At 47.1% G+C, this 13,310-nt stretch overlaps 1 pseudogene; it reads right to left on the bottom strand.

Moving 5' to 3' along the window:
* Positions 1-12,073: 12,073 nt before the first annotated feature.
* LOC128897396 (U2 spliceosomal RNA) lies at positions 12,074-12,244 on the bottom strand (annotated as a pseudogene).
* Positions 12,245-13,310: the final 1,066 nt, after the last annotated feature.

Raw genomic sequence — 13,310 nt, 5'->3', positions numbered from 1 at the left:
ACCTGGAGTACTGTGTCCAGTTCTGGAGCCTCTATTACAGGAAGGATCTGGAGGTGCTGGAAGGTGTCCAGAGAAAGACCATGAGGATGAGCAGAGGGCTGGAGCTGCTCTGCTCTGAGGACAGACTGAGGGAGTTGGGGCTGTTCAGTCTGGAGAAGAGAAGGCTCTGAGGAGACCTAATTGTGGCCTTCTAGTATCTGCAGGGGGCTCCAAGAAAGCTGGGGAGGGACTTTTGAGGGTGTCAGGGAGGGATAGGACTGGGGGGAATGGGAAAAAAAGAAAGGAGAAATTGTTAGATTCAGATTGGATGTGAGGAAGAAGTTCTTCCCCATGAGGGTGATGAGAGACTGGCACAGTGCCTCTCCAGGGAGGTGGTGGAAGCCTCATCCCTGGAGGATTTTAAGGCCAGGCTGGATGTGGCTGTGAGCAACCTGCTGTAGTGAGGAGTCCCTGCACATGGCAGGGGGGTTGGAACTGGCTGATCCTTGAAGTCCCTTCCAACCCTAACAATCCTATGATTCTATAATCAGGTACACACAGAGATTTCCTAGCCAAAGATTAAATAAACCTTCTTAAACAGCTGTGCCAGGGGAGGTTTAGGCTGGATGCTAGGAAGAAATTCTTCACAGAAGGAGAGATTGGCCATTGGGATGTGCTGCCCAGGGAGGTGGTGGAGTCACCATCACTGGAGGTGTTTAAGAAGAGACTGGATGAGGCACTTGGTTGATTAGTTGATTAGATGGTGTTGGGTGATAGGTTGGACTCAAAGGTCAACCTGGTTAATTCTGTATTCTGTATTCTATCTACCACCTCTCTGGTAATCTGCTTAACCACCCTCATTATAAACAATGTCTTCTTTATATCCACTCTAAATCTCCTCTCTTTTAGTTTAAAACTGTTACCTCTTGTTCTTCCAAAAAGACTGTCCCCATCTTTCCTACAGGCCCCTCTGAAGTACTGAAAGGCTGCAACTTTCCTAGGGAGAAGGGCTGGGCAAAAAATACATCCTCCTTTTTATGTTAGAAACTTTGGCAGGTCCCTGCTGAGCATCTGAGGCAATGCAGGGAGTGAGGAATACACAAACAAATACTCTAAAACACTGGCACGGACCTGAAAGTCCTTAGAGGACACAGTCTCAAGCTGTACCAGGGGAAGTTTAGCCTCGAGGTGAGGAAAACATTCTTCACAGAGAGAGTTGTTAGCCAAAAAGAGAGAATGGCCATTGGAATGTGCTGCCCAGGGAGGTGGTAGAGTCACCATCCTTGGAGGTGTTCAAGAGGGGACTGGATGTGGCACTTGGTGCCATGGTTTAGTCATGAGGTCTGTGGTGCCAGGTTGGACTCGATGATCTTTGAGGTCTCTTCCAACCTTGGTGATTCTCTGATTCTGTAAAGCTTTGAAAACTAGAAAATGTAGCACAATTTTAACAGTAGGACTTCTGTGTTTGGTGTATAGCTCCTGCTCTGCTGAGACAGGAAACAGAACCAGGCATGAATGCACCCAAACCCTCCTTCACTTTCAGACAGCCACCAGAGTCTGTACACTTGAAACAACTCAGACAGGCTTGAGCTGTGTACAACTCAAAGTGCCTCTTCTGTGCTAACTGATGGTGTCTGCTGAGAACTGGATTTTAACTAAAGCCTCAGACTGCTAAAAAAAAACACCCAGGAGTCTGCACAAAATAATCACATTTAGAGTTCTGTCCAAGAGGGGACAACCCAGCCGAGGGCAGAAATCAAAGGACATTTTAATCTTTCGTTTATTGTACTTTCAAGTTCATGCAATCCTTTCACTTCCATCTCCAGTCCATGGCCAGAAGGTGGCAGTGGAAGAGCATCCATCACCCAACGAGCTTGCCTGAGACGTTAACTAGAGGGGCACAAGACTCTTCACCCGACAGGAACGGCGGCCAACTGCAGTTTGGGGTGTTTTAAGGGGTATCTCCTATCTGTGATACCCCCAAGAGACAAAATATGTGGTCCCAGAGTTAATAAGCTGGAAATGCCTGAGTAAAACCCCTTTGTTTGCTTTAAAACTAGGAGGAGAAAAGCTCAACCAAGTGTTAGTGCAAAGGACATGAATTCACAGAACTACAGAGTCACAGAAACATTCAGGTTGGAAAAGACCCTCAGGATCACCAAGTCCAACCACTGACCCTGCCCTGAAACCATACCCCCAAGCACTAGATCGAAACCAACTTTAAACACATCCAGGCTTGGGGACTCCACCACCTCCCTGGGCAGCACATTCCAATCCCTGACTATTCTTGCCCTGAAAAAATGTTTCCTAATGTTCAGTCTAAACCTACCCAGTGGCAGTCTGAGGACATTCCTTCTTGTTCTGTCACTAACTACCTGTGAAAGGAGACCAGCACCAACCTCTCCACAATGTCCTCTCAGGGACCTGTAGACAGCAATGAGGTCTCCCCTCAGCCTCCTCTTCTTCACATCAAACAGCCCCAGCTCCTCCAGTCACTCTTGATCAGATTTTCCAGGCCCTTCACCAGCTTCCTTGCCCTCCTCCAGCACCTCCACATCCCTCAGTAGAGAGCTTGAATCATTTCAATTACTCAAATGAGTAATTAAATTCAAACGTCTCAATATTAGGACTGCTTCAACTGCCTGAAAAACGTAGAAGATTCTCACAGCAAGCAAACACCAGTGTTGTCCCAACATCATGGTTTAAGTCCAGATTTGTTAAGGAGCCTGTGGTCCCCTTTTTACCTGCCCTTATTGTTGGGAGGACCCAGAACAAGCCCTCTGGAGGGAAAGCAGACATTAGGACTAGGAGGAATGGGGGAAAAAAAACCTAGGCATGGGTAGATTCAGATTGGATGTTAGGAAGAAATTCTTCCCCATGAGGGTGGTGAGAGACTGGCACAGGTTGCCCAGGGAGGTGGTGGAAGCCTCATCCCTGGAGGTGTTTGCAGCCAGGCTGGATGTGGCTGTGAGCAACCTGCTGTAGTGTGAGGTGTCCCTGCCCGTGGCAGGGGGGTTGGAACTGGGAGATCCTTGAGGCCCCTTCCAACCCTCACAATTCTGTGATTCTATCATTCTATGATTATTATTATTATTATCTTCACTTCTCAGCACATAAGAATTAAAAGAACAATTTGGTGAACAAACCAGAGGTGTGGGGGAAGATTTGGAAGTGGGGGGGGGGGGGGGGGGGAAAGTCACGAGTCCTTCATTCAGCTTAAACAGGGGGAAGATGCCTGCAGGAAGGAGTGACTAACTGGGGCTGTTGAATCACATTCCAAAGAACAGCATGAGTATGCAGAGAGAAGATTATTGGAAGTGAATGTACCCAACAGGACTTTACAAGTTATATCAGTAGCAAGAACCCATTCTGATGATATAGAATCATAGCATTGTCAGGGTGGAATGGAATGGAATGGAATGGAATGGAATGGAATGGAATGGAATGGAATGGAATGGAATGGAATGGAATGGAATGGAATGGAATAGAATAGAATAGAATAGAATAGAATAGAATAGAATAGAATAGAATAGAATGGAATGGAATGGAATGGAATGGAATGGAATGGAATGGAATGGAATGGAATGGAATGGAATGGAATGGAATGGAATGGAATGGAAGAGACCTTCAAGATCATCACGTCCAACCTATCATCCAACACCACCCACCCAACTAAACCATGCAACCTAGCACCCTATCAAGTCTCCTCCTGAACACCTCCAGTGATGGTGACTCCACCACCTCCCCAGGCAGCCCATTCCAGTGGGCAATCACTCTCTCTGTGGAGAACTTCCTCCTAACCTCCAGCCTAAACCTCCCCTGGCACAGCCTGAGACTGTGTTCTCTTGTTCTGGTACTGGTTGCCTGGGAGAAGAGACCAACCTCTGCCTGTCTACAACCTCCCTTCAGGGAGCTGTAGAGAGCAATAAGGTCACCCCTGAGTCTCCTCTTCTCCAGGGTAAGCAACCCCAGCTCCCTCAGCCTCTCCTCACAGGGCTGTGCTCCAAGCCCCTCACCAACTTTGTTGCCCTTCTCTGGACACACTCCAGCAAGTCAACATCCTTCCTAAACTGAGGAGCCCAGAACTGGACACAGGACTCGAGGTGCAGCCTAACCAGTGCAGTGTACAGAGGTTGGAAGGGACCTCAAGGATCACCTAGTTGCAACCCCCCTGCCATGGGCAGGGACATCTCACACTATGTTGAGGGACAGAAGGAGAGACCAAGCAAATGATTGATTCACTAGCAAATGGGAAAAGGAAGTCATCAGCACAAAAAGTCAAGAAAGCCAAACTCCTCTGTGCCTTGCTTTGCATTTCTGAAATGAAAGATCAGCAGCAGCAACAGAGCAGTAGGATGTCTCCATGGAAATACACAGGGAGGCATCAGCACACTTAGAGAAGCCTAACGTTTCCAAGCTGTCTGAGCCTGATGGGGTTTATTTCACAGGATACCACAAAAGCAGCACTTGATGTTATCTTAGGGAAGTCCTGGTCTGTAAATAAGCATCAGAAGGCTGGAAAAGGGCAAATCCACCAGGCAGCTTACCTTCAAATGTCAGCTAAACCTTGGAAAGCACAAAAACTTTCTGAACACGTGAAAGAAAACAAGGAAAAAAGGAAGAGCCAAACTGTATTTGTCAACAGTAAATCCCCTCTTTTTATGAGCCAGTTACAAGTCTGGATAGGGGGGAGACACCATCTCAACTCACAGAATGGGCTGCCTAAAAGACCTTCTCATTCAAAGGGTTAAAAAAAAATATGTTCTGCAAAAACTCTGATATGGCACAGGCTAAACAGGCTGCATAAATAAGCTGACTTAATGAGGAGGCTTGGGGAGACCTTACTGCTCTCTACCACTACCTGAAAGGAATCACAGAATCACCAAGGTTGGAAGAGACCTCAAAGATCATCAAGTCCAACCTGGCACCACAGACCTCATGACTAAATCATGGCACCAAGTGCCACATCCAATCCCCTCTTGAACACCTCCATGTGAGGGTTGGTCTCTTCTCCCAGGCAACCAGCACCAGAACAAGAGGACACAGTCTCAAGCTGTGCCAGAGGATGTTTAGGCTGGAGGTGAGGAGAAAGTTCTTCACAGAAAGACAGATTGACCATTGGAATGTGCTGCCCAGGGAGGTGGTGGAGTGACCATCCCTGGAGGTGTTCAAGATGGGTTTGGACATGGCACTTGGAGCCATGGTTTAGTTAGTCATGAGGTGTTGGGTGATAGGTTGGACTTGATGATCTCTGAGGTGTTTTCCAACCTTATTGATTCTATGATTGTATGAAATAAAAGAATGCAATTAAGGTGATCCCCAGGCAGCTGTCTTGCAGTTGGCTGTATTCAAAATGTGCTGGCCAAAGGCTTGGTCAATGCTACAGAGAATTATACTGTAAAAGCTCTAGAAAACTTTAGGGTAGAAAGAACTACAGGTGTGTTAAGACAAAATAAACACGTGTTAAGACAGGACTGGAGAGCAGACAGCTAAGCAAGTTGTAGAAGTAATATGAAAACACAACATGAAATTTTACAGGGCCAGGCAGAAGGATGTGCTTTTGCCAGGAGAGAATAGAATAGAATAGAATAGAATAGAATAGAATAGAATAGAATAGAATAGAATAGAATAGAATAGAATAGAATAGAATAGAATGGAATAGAATAGAATGGAATAGAATAGAATGGAATAGAATAGAATGGAATAGAATAGAATGGAATAGAATAGAATGGAATAGAATAGAATGGAATAGAATAGAATTAACCAGGTTGGAAAATACCTTAGAGATCATCGAGTCCAACCTATCACCCAACATCGTCTAATCAACTAAACCATGGCACCAAGTGTCTCATCCAGGCTCTCTTTAAGCACAATCTCTCTTTCTGGGAAGAACTTCTTCCTAACATTCAGCCCAAACCTTCCCTGGCACAGCTTGAGACTGTGTCCTCTTGTTCTGGTGCTGGTTACCTGCGAGAAGGGACCAACCCCCACCTGGCTTCAACCTCTCTACAGGTAGTTGTAGAGAGCAATAAGGTCTCCCCCGAGCCTCCTCTTCTCCAGGCTAAGCAACCGCAGCTCCCTCAGCCTCTCCTCACAGGGCTGTGCTCCAGACCCCTCCCCAGCTTTGTTGACCTTCTCTGGACACATTCCAGCAACTCAACATCTTTCCTAAACTGAAGAGCCCAGAACTGGAGACAGGACTCAAGGTGTGGCCTAACCACTGCTGAGCACAGGGCAGAATGACTTCCCTGCTCCTTCTGGCAAACTGCACAAACATGAGATGGAGATGGAGTACACACAGGAAGCCAAGGCAATGCTGTCCTACAGTGTGGCAAAATGAGAGGAATCCTCGCTGCAGCACCCCAGGATGCTGTTTGCTGAGCAGAACTCATGGTGCATGCTTGTAACGGAGTCACGTTCACGCAGCACAGCACTCCAACATACATTTGAGCTGGGGTATAATGGTCCATTTCCTAACATCATGTACTCTCAGAGAGCAATTAAACAAAATTGCTCATGTTCTGTGAGCACAAACCTCGCTGGAAGGGACAAGGATAAAAGAAGAACCTGCCTCTGGTAATGGCACTAACTCCTTTGCTGAAAGCTGAAATTGCTAAGTGATCAGCGGTGCTGAAATTGCTAAGTGATCAGCTGTAATTAAAAGGCCTGACACATTTTAAAAGACCCTTTTCCTACAGCTGGCTGCTGCTCAGCCTTCCTGCTGAGCTGCACATGAAGCCAGAGCAGCATCAGTTGGTTCAGCACGTCCATGAACCTTTTAGCACAGGCACAGCAAACCAGAACTTACCACCGTAGCTTGTGGGAGGCAGCCTTCATTGGCAAGTGTGTCTGATTTTCAACAGAAGTTTCCCTTCATTCTGATTTATAACAGAATTCTTCTATATTCTATATGTCTTGTTCCAGCTCTGTCCACTAGAGACAAAGGCAAACCATCAGAAGAGCATCCTTCCTGTACAAAGTGGAAGGTAGCCCAGGTGCTCTGCATAATAGAAGCACAGAATCAGGGTTGGAAGGGACCTCAAGGCTCAGCCACTTCCAACCCCCCTGCCATGGCCAGGGACACCTCACACTGCAGCAGGTTGCTCACAGCCACATCCATCCTGGCTGCAAACACCTCCAGGGCTGAGGCTTCCACCACCTCCCTGGGCAACCTGTGCCAGTCTCTCACCACCCTCATGGCGAAGAACTTCTTCCTAACATTCAATCTGAATCTAACCATTTCTAGTTTTGCTCCATTCCCCCCAGTCCTATCCCTCCCTGACAACCTAAAAAGTCCTTCCCCAGCTTTCTTGTAGCCCCCTTCAGATACTAGAGGGCCACAATGAGGTCTCCTCAGAGCCTTCTCTTCTTGATCTCTCAAATGATTTTCTGTATGTTCCATCCTCAGGAGCTGCTGCAAATCAGCAATCAGATAGCTGAAATGGTCACTTCAACCTGCAACCCAGCTCTTCTCCCAGGTTCATAGGCTCCTTTTATCTCAGCAGAAGCTGTGACCTTTATAAGAAATAGATTCTAGGTTCCAGGGTACATGTGTAAACTCTTGTTTATGTGGTGTGATAAATCAAATGCCAAAACAGCCTACAAGAGTCCCTGCTGCATTGTACACTGTGAACCTTCATTTACTTTCCAGGGGACAATTAATTAGTATTGATTTGTCTTCCTGCTCAGACATTTCACAGGCATAGAGCCAAGAGGCTGTGTGACACCTTCTGCACCTAACCCGCAGCTTTTTACACAGGTTGAAAAGGTTTTCAAACAGAAGAGAGACTACATAGTCAGAAGCTAGGAAACAATTCAAATTGCCAATTTTAAGTGGCTAATGAAAGCAGAAATAGAATCATGGAACTGTTAGGGTTTGTAGGGACCTCAAGGATCATCCAGTTCCAACCTCCCTGCCATGGGCAGGGACACCTCACACTAGAGCAGGTTGCTCACAGCCACATCCAGCCTGGCTGCAAAAACCTCCAGGGCTGAGGCTTCCACCACCTCCCTGGGCAACCTGTGCCAGTCTCTCACCACCCTCATGGGGGAAGAACTTCTTCCTAACATCCAATCTGAAGCTACCCAGTTCTAGTTTTCCTCCATTCCCCCCAGTCCTATCCCTCCCTGACACCCTCAAAAGTTCCTCCCCAGCTTTCTTGTAGCCCCCTTCAGATCCTAGAAGGCCACAATTAGGTCTCCTGGTGCCTTCTCTTCTCCAGACTGAACAGCTCCAACTCCCTCAGTCTGTCCTCAGAGCAGAGCAGCTCCAGCCCTCTGCTCATCCTCATGGTCCTTCTCGGGACACCTTCCAGCACTTCCAGATCCTTCCTGTAACAGAGGCTTCAGAACTGGACACAGTGCTCCAGGTGGGGTCTCCCCAGAGTGGAACAGAGGGGGAGAATCACCTCCCTGGCCCTGCTGGCTCTGCTTCTCTTGATGCAGCCCAGGCTCTGGTTGGCTTTCTGGGCTGCAAGTGCTGACTACTGGCTCCTGTTGAGCTTCTCATTCACCAGCATCCCCAGGTCCTTTTCTCCAGGGCTGCTCTCCAGCCAGTCCCTGTCCAGCCTGTACTGGTGCCTGGGGTTGCCCTGCCCCAGCTCAGAATGGTATTTTCTAGAAGGCTGTTGCTCACCCTGGTAACATCATCACTCTGGGGCTGCCCAGGCCAAACACAGAAGGCATAAATTACAGGTCATAAGAGTTGTGGTTCCACAGAAAACATCTCTAGGTGAGAATAAACCCTCCCCAAAGCTTTCAATAGACATCTGTAATTCCTTTTGCTTTTAAAAGCATTTAGTTACACTAAGTGGGGCATTAGCAGTAGTTTCTACTTGCATGACTTGCTGTTTTCCATCTTCAGGTTATGCTGTGAATGTTAAACCAAAATCTTGTGGAGAACAGCCTCAAAGTAGTGGCTGGCCTCTGAGCTCCATCTAAGAAGAAAAAGTACAGAGATAATCAACTGAAAGGTCAGACTTCCTGCAATACAAGGTGGAATCAAAGGGCAGAAGCGTTCCATACCCCTACAATTTAGAGTAATCTGCAGGGCTTGCTCTTCTTCAAACTATTTGGAAGTAAATGAATTGCAGAACTTAGTGCAGCCCTATAGCACTTTTATCCATCTCCTGCAGTCTCAATATTTGAATGGGAATGGCTTCAGATGCAGAGAGCTGTGCTGCCACTCTCCTTTTGGTCTCTTACTCACTGCTGTCAACATTTTTCAGACTGTTCCTGTACCAGTCTGGCCTTTCCACAACTCACCTTCCACCTCTGTTTTCAATTACCCCATGTCAGAACTGGAAGTAAAAGTACTCACCTCATTATCTCTATTTGCAGCAGCTATAAATGAGGCTGAATCTGTGGAGCATCATACTGCAGCTTCAGTGCATCCTCCTCATTCACTTCAGCACTAAAACTCCTGTGTGTTTTCCTCTTGTCCTCAAATCTCCTCTGCCTCTATGATCACCTTTAATGATGTGGAAAACTACCAAGTATTTCATGTGCATACACCTTCTTCACTCTGGGAAACCACTGAAACACTTTCTACCCCTTTTAAAAGCGACCCAGTCCCCAGGAATCAAGGCACTTTAAGAACAGCTTGGGGGGCACTTATGCTAATCCACTCCTTTAACAGGCTGGGGCTTGGAGTGTTTGGAAATGTGAGGGAGCTGGGCTTGCTTAGCCTGGAGGAGAGGAGGCTCAGAGCAGACCTCATTGCTGTCTACAACTACCTGAAGGGAGGTTGTAGCCAGGTGGGGGTTGGTCTCTTCTCCCAGGCAAGCAGTGACAGAAGGCGGGGACACAGTCTCAAGCTGTGCCAGGGGAGGTTTGGGCTGAATGTTAGAAAGAAGCTCTTCCCAGCAAGAGAGATTGGCCATTGGGATGTGCTGCCCAGGGTGGTGGTAGAGTCACCATCACTGGAGGTGTTTAAGAAGAGACTGGATGAGGTACTTGGTGCCATGGTTTAGTTGATTAGATGGTGTTGGGTGATAGGTTGGACTTGATGATCTTGAATGTCTCTTCCAACCTGGTTAATTCTATTCTACTCTATTCTATTCTATTCTGTATTGTTTTTCTTAATAGTAAATAAACTGACAATAAATCCACATGTATGTACAAGCTATTTAACCCAGGGCTCTTGGTCACTTTACCATTTCTGTGTGAGGCATCCCTGCCCATGGCAGGGGGGTTGGAACTGGGTGATCCTCGAGGTCCCTTCCAACTAAGAATCCAACAGACACTTGCCATCCACTGAACCACAATCTTGCACAAGTATTTACCAATGTACACTAATCATTTGAGAAGCCACCAGAGAGGAACAGTTTTGTTTAGTTCAGATGAAGCATTTGTTCCAAATGGGTTGCTTGCTTTTACTGACATTAGCTGATGAGACACTGGCACAGGTTGCCCAGGGAGCTGGTGGAAGCCTCATCCCTGGAGGTTTTTAAGGTCAGGCTGGATGTGGCTGTGAGCAACCTGAGATAGGATAGGATAGGATAGGATAGGATAGGATAGGATAGGATAGGATAGGATAGACCAGACCAGGTTGAAAGAGACCTTTGAGATCATCGCGTCCAACCTATCATCCAACACCACCTAATCAACTAACCCATGGCACCAAGCTCTCCATCAAGTCTCCTCCTGAACACCTCCAGTGATGGTGACTCCACCACCTCCCTGGACAGCACATTCCAATGGGCAATTAATCTCACTATGAAAAATTTCTTCCTAACATCCAGCCTAAACCTCCCCTTGCACAGCTTAAGGCTGTGTCCCCTTGTTCTAGTGTGAGGTGTCCCTGCCCGTGGCAGGGGAGTTGGAACTGGATGATCCCTGAGGTCCCTTCCAACCCTAACAATTCTCTGATTCTATGATCCCAAGTCCCTCTGGTGGTGCTGTTGCTAGAACTTGGAGCAGTCATGATTCACATTTTGCCTCTCCTCAGCCTGTGGTACTTTTCCAGGAGAAGATCCTGTCACAACAATTAGGAGCTGGCTCTGACAACCAGCAGTTCCACGGGTGGTGAGGAAGGCTTTTACAAACAAACATCCTTTTCCCCAACAGCCATGAATACATGTTTTAATGCAGAAGTGATTCACAGTGATAATATTATTGACTTGTTAAGATGAAACAGGTCTGCCATATGCTGTGTCTAGTGCCTCAGATGGTTGCAAACTCCTTTTAATTTTTTTAAGGATCCACGTATGTACAACAGATGCTGAGTTTAAAAGGAGCCAGTAATTGAAGGGAAGTCATCCCAAAGCTGGGTGGTGAAGGCTTTGTCTCCTTAATGATTTGAGACACTTTGTTTCAAGTGACTCAGAAGGTAATTTCTAATTGGTGGCATAGCTCATAGTTAACTCTTGCACATAGCTGGATTCTTTTCACAGAAGCACAGAATTTCAGGGGCTGGAAGGGACCTGGAAAGATAGAATAGAATAGACTAGACTAGACTAGACTAGACTAGAATAGAATAGAATAGAATAGAATAGGAGTAGAGTAGAATAGGAGTAGAGTAGCGTAGTGTAGAGTAGAATAGAATAGAATAGGAGTGGAGTAGAGTGGAGTAGAGTAGAGTAGAGTAGAGTAGAGTAGAGTAGAGTAGAGTAGAGCAGAGTAGAGTAGAGTAGAGCAGAGTAGAGTAGAGTAGAATAAACCAGGTGGAAAATGACCTTCAAGATCAAGTCCAACCTATCACCCAACACCATCTAAGCAACTAAACCATGGCACCAAGTGCCTCAGCCAGCCTCTTCTTAAACACCACCAATGATGGTGACTCCACCACCTCCCTGGGCAGCACATTCCAATGGCCAACCTCTCTTGCTGGGAAGAGCTTCTTTCTAACATTCAGCCCAAACCTCCCCTGGCACAGCTTGAGACTGTGTCCCCTCCTTCTGTCACTGCTTGCCTGGGAGAAGAGACCAACACCCTCCTGGCTGCAACCTCCCTTCAGGTAGCTGTAGAGAGCAAGAAGGTCTCCCCTGAGCCTCCTCTTCTCCAGGCTAAGCAACCCCAGCTCCCTCAGCCTCTCCTCACAGGGCTGTGCTCCAGACCCCTCCCCAGCTTTGTTGCCCTTCTCTGGACACATTCCAGCAACTCAACATCTTTCCTAAACTGAGGGACCCAGAAAGCAAGCTCCAGATCCAACTCCCAGGGCAAAATATCCATTTAATATAAAGTCCTCTGATGAAGGACTTACCAGATATCAAAGTGATAAGAACAGATACTACACTTGATCTTAGCCAAAAGGCCAAGAAGCAGCCTCTTGCTGATGTGGAGGGAAATCAGGTACAAAGGGGCAGAGCTAGCAATGGGTTTGACCCAGAATGAGGTCATGGGGAGGGGTATTTGCTTGATGCCCCCACAAAAGCCAGTGCTCCAAGTGTCAGGCAGGCTGCAGGCATTGCTCCTGCCAGCTGCAGGTCTGCACAGACTGTGTGTCAGGCACATCTGGATCTTTCTGCCTGGAGAAAGAGTTTTTGGAGAGACAATGCTGCTCTTCACTTCAGAAAGCTGCTCTGGTTTCTGTGTGCTTTCTATGAGGCAGAAAGTTTTGCTTTGAGCAACCTTTTCTCCAGGAATACAACTGGTTTTTTTCATAGACAGTAAAAGATAGCAGGCAGTGAGAGGGGAGGCTTAGGAGGTACAAACCTGTGTTGTATTTCTTCATGCCAAAGTGGCAAAGACAGCAGCAGCTTTACCTTCATTAGGCTGTTGCTCTCTCTGCCCTCCTCTTGTCTGGTGGGCAGACTGGTGGATGCATTGTGCAGTTCTGTCTGATTTGGCTTTTTCCCCAGGTGTGCTGTTTCCAGCTTATCTCTGTACCCTGTATCATCTGAAGGCATCTAATTATAACTCACCACTGACACCTCAACAAGCAAGGCTTGCTCAGTTAGGACTGTACAGAGCATCTGCTGCTCAGCTGGTATTAAAATATCAGCCTCCCCCAATCTGCCAGCTGGGGAGACTCACTCTGCTCTTGTGAGGAATGGCCTTGAGGAAGGATCTGCTTTTGCCCATCCAAGATAAAGTCTCAGTCCATCAATATGATACAAATACAGCTCTGACTGTCTTTTACACCCAAGTATAAGGAAAATGTGCTTCAACCAAAGCATTGCACAAAGAAGTTAGTCCTCAAGGACTGCTCTGAGCTGCCATAGAGAGACCAATTCTGCATGACACTACCTGAGGTTCAGTGAGGTTTTGTTGCTTTGGCTGTTTGGTCTAGGTGCTCTAGGTGCTCCTGCTCTGGCAGGGGGTTGGACTGGACGAGCTTTTTAGGTCCCTTCCAACCCCTAACATTCTGTGATTCATACAAACTCCACAGT

The sequence above is a fragment of the Dryobates pubescens genome, chromosome 8 (assembly GCF_014839835.1).
Source record: "Dryobates pubescens isolate bDryPub1 chromosome 8, bDryPub1.pri, whole genome shotgun sequence".
In the NCBI taxonomy this organism is placed as follows: Eukaryota; Metazoa; Chordata; class Aves; order Piciformes; family Picidae; genus Dryobates; species Dryobates pubescens.
This window is presented reverse-complemented; position numbering and strand designations above follow the sequence as displayed.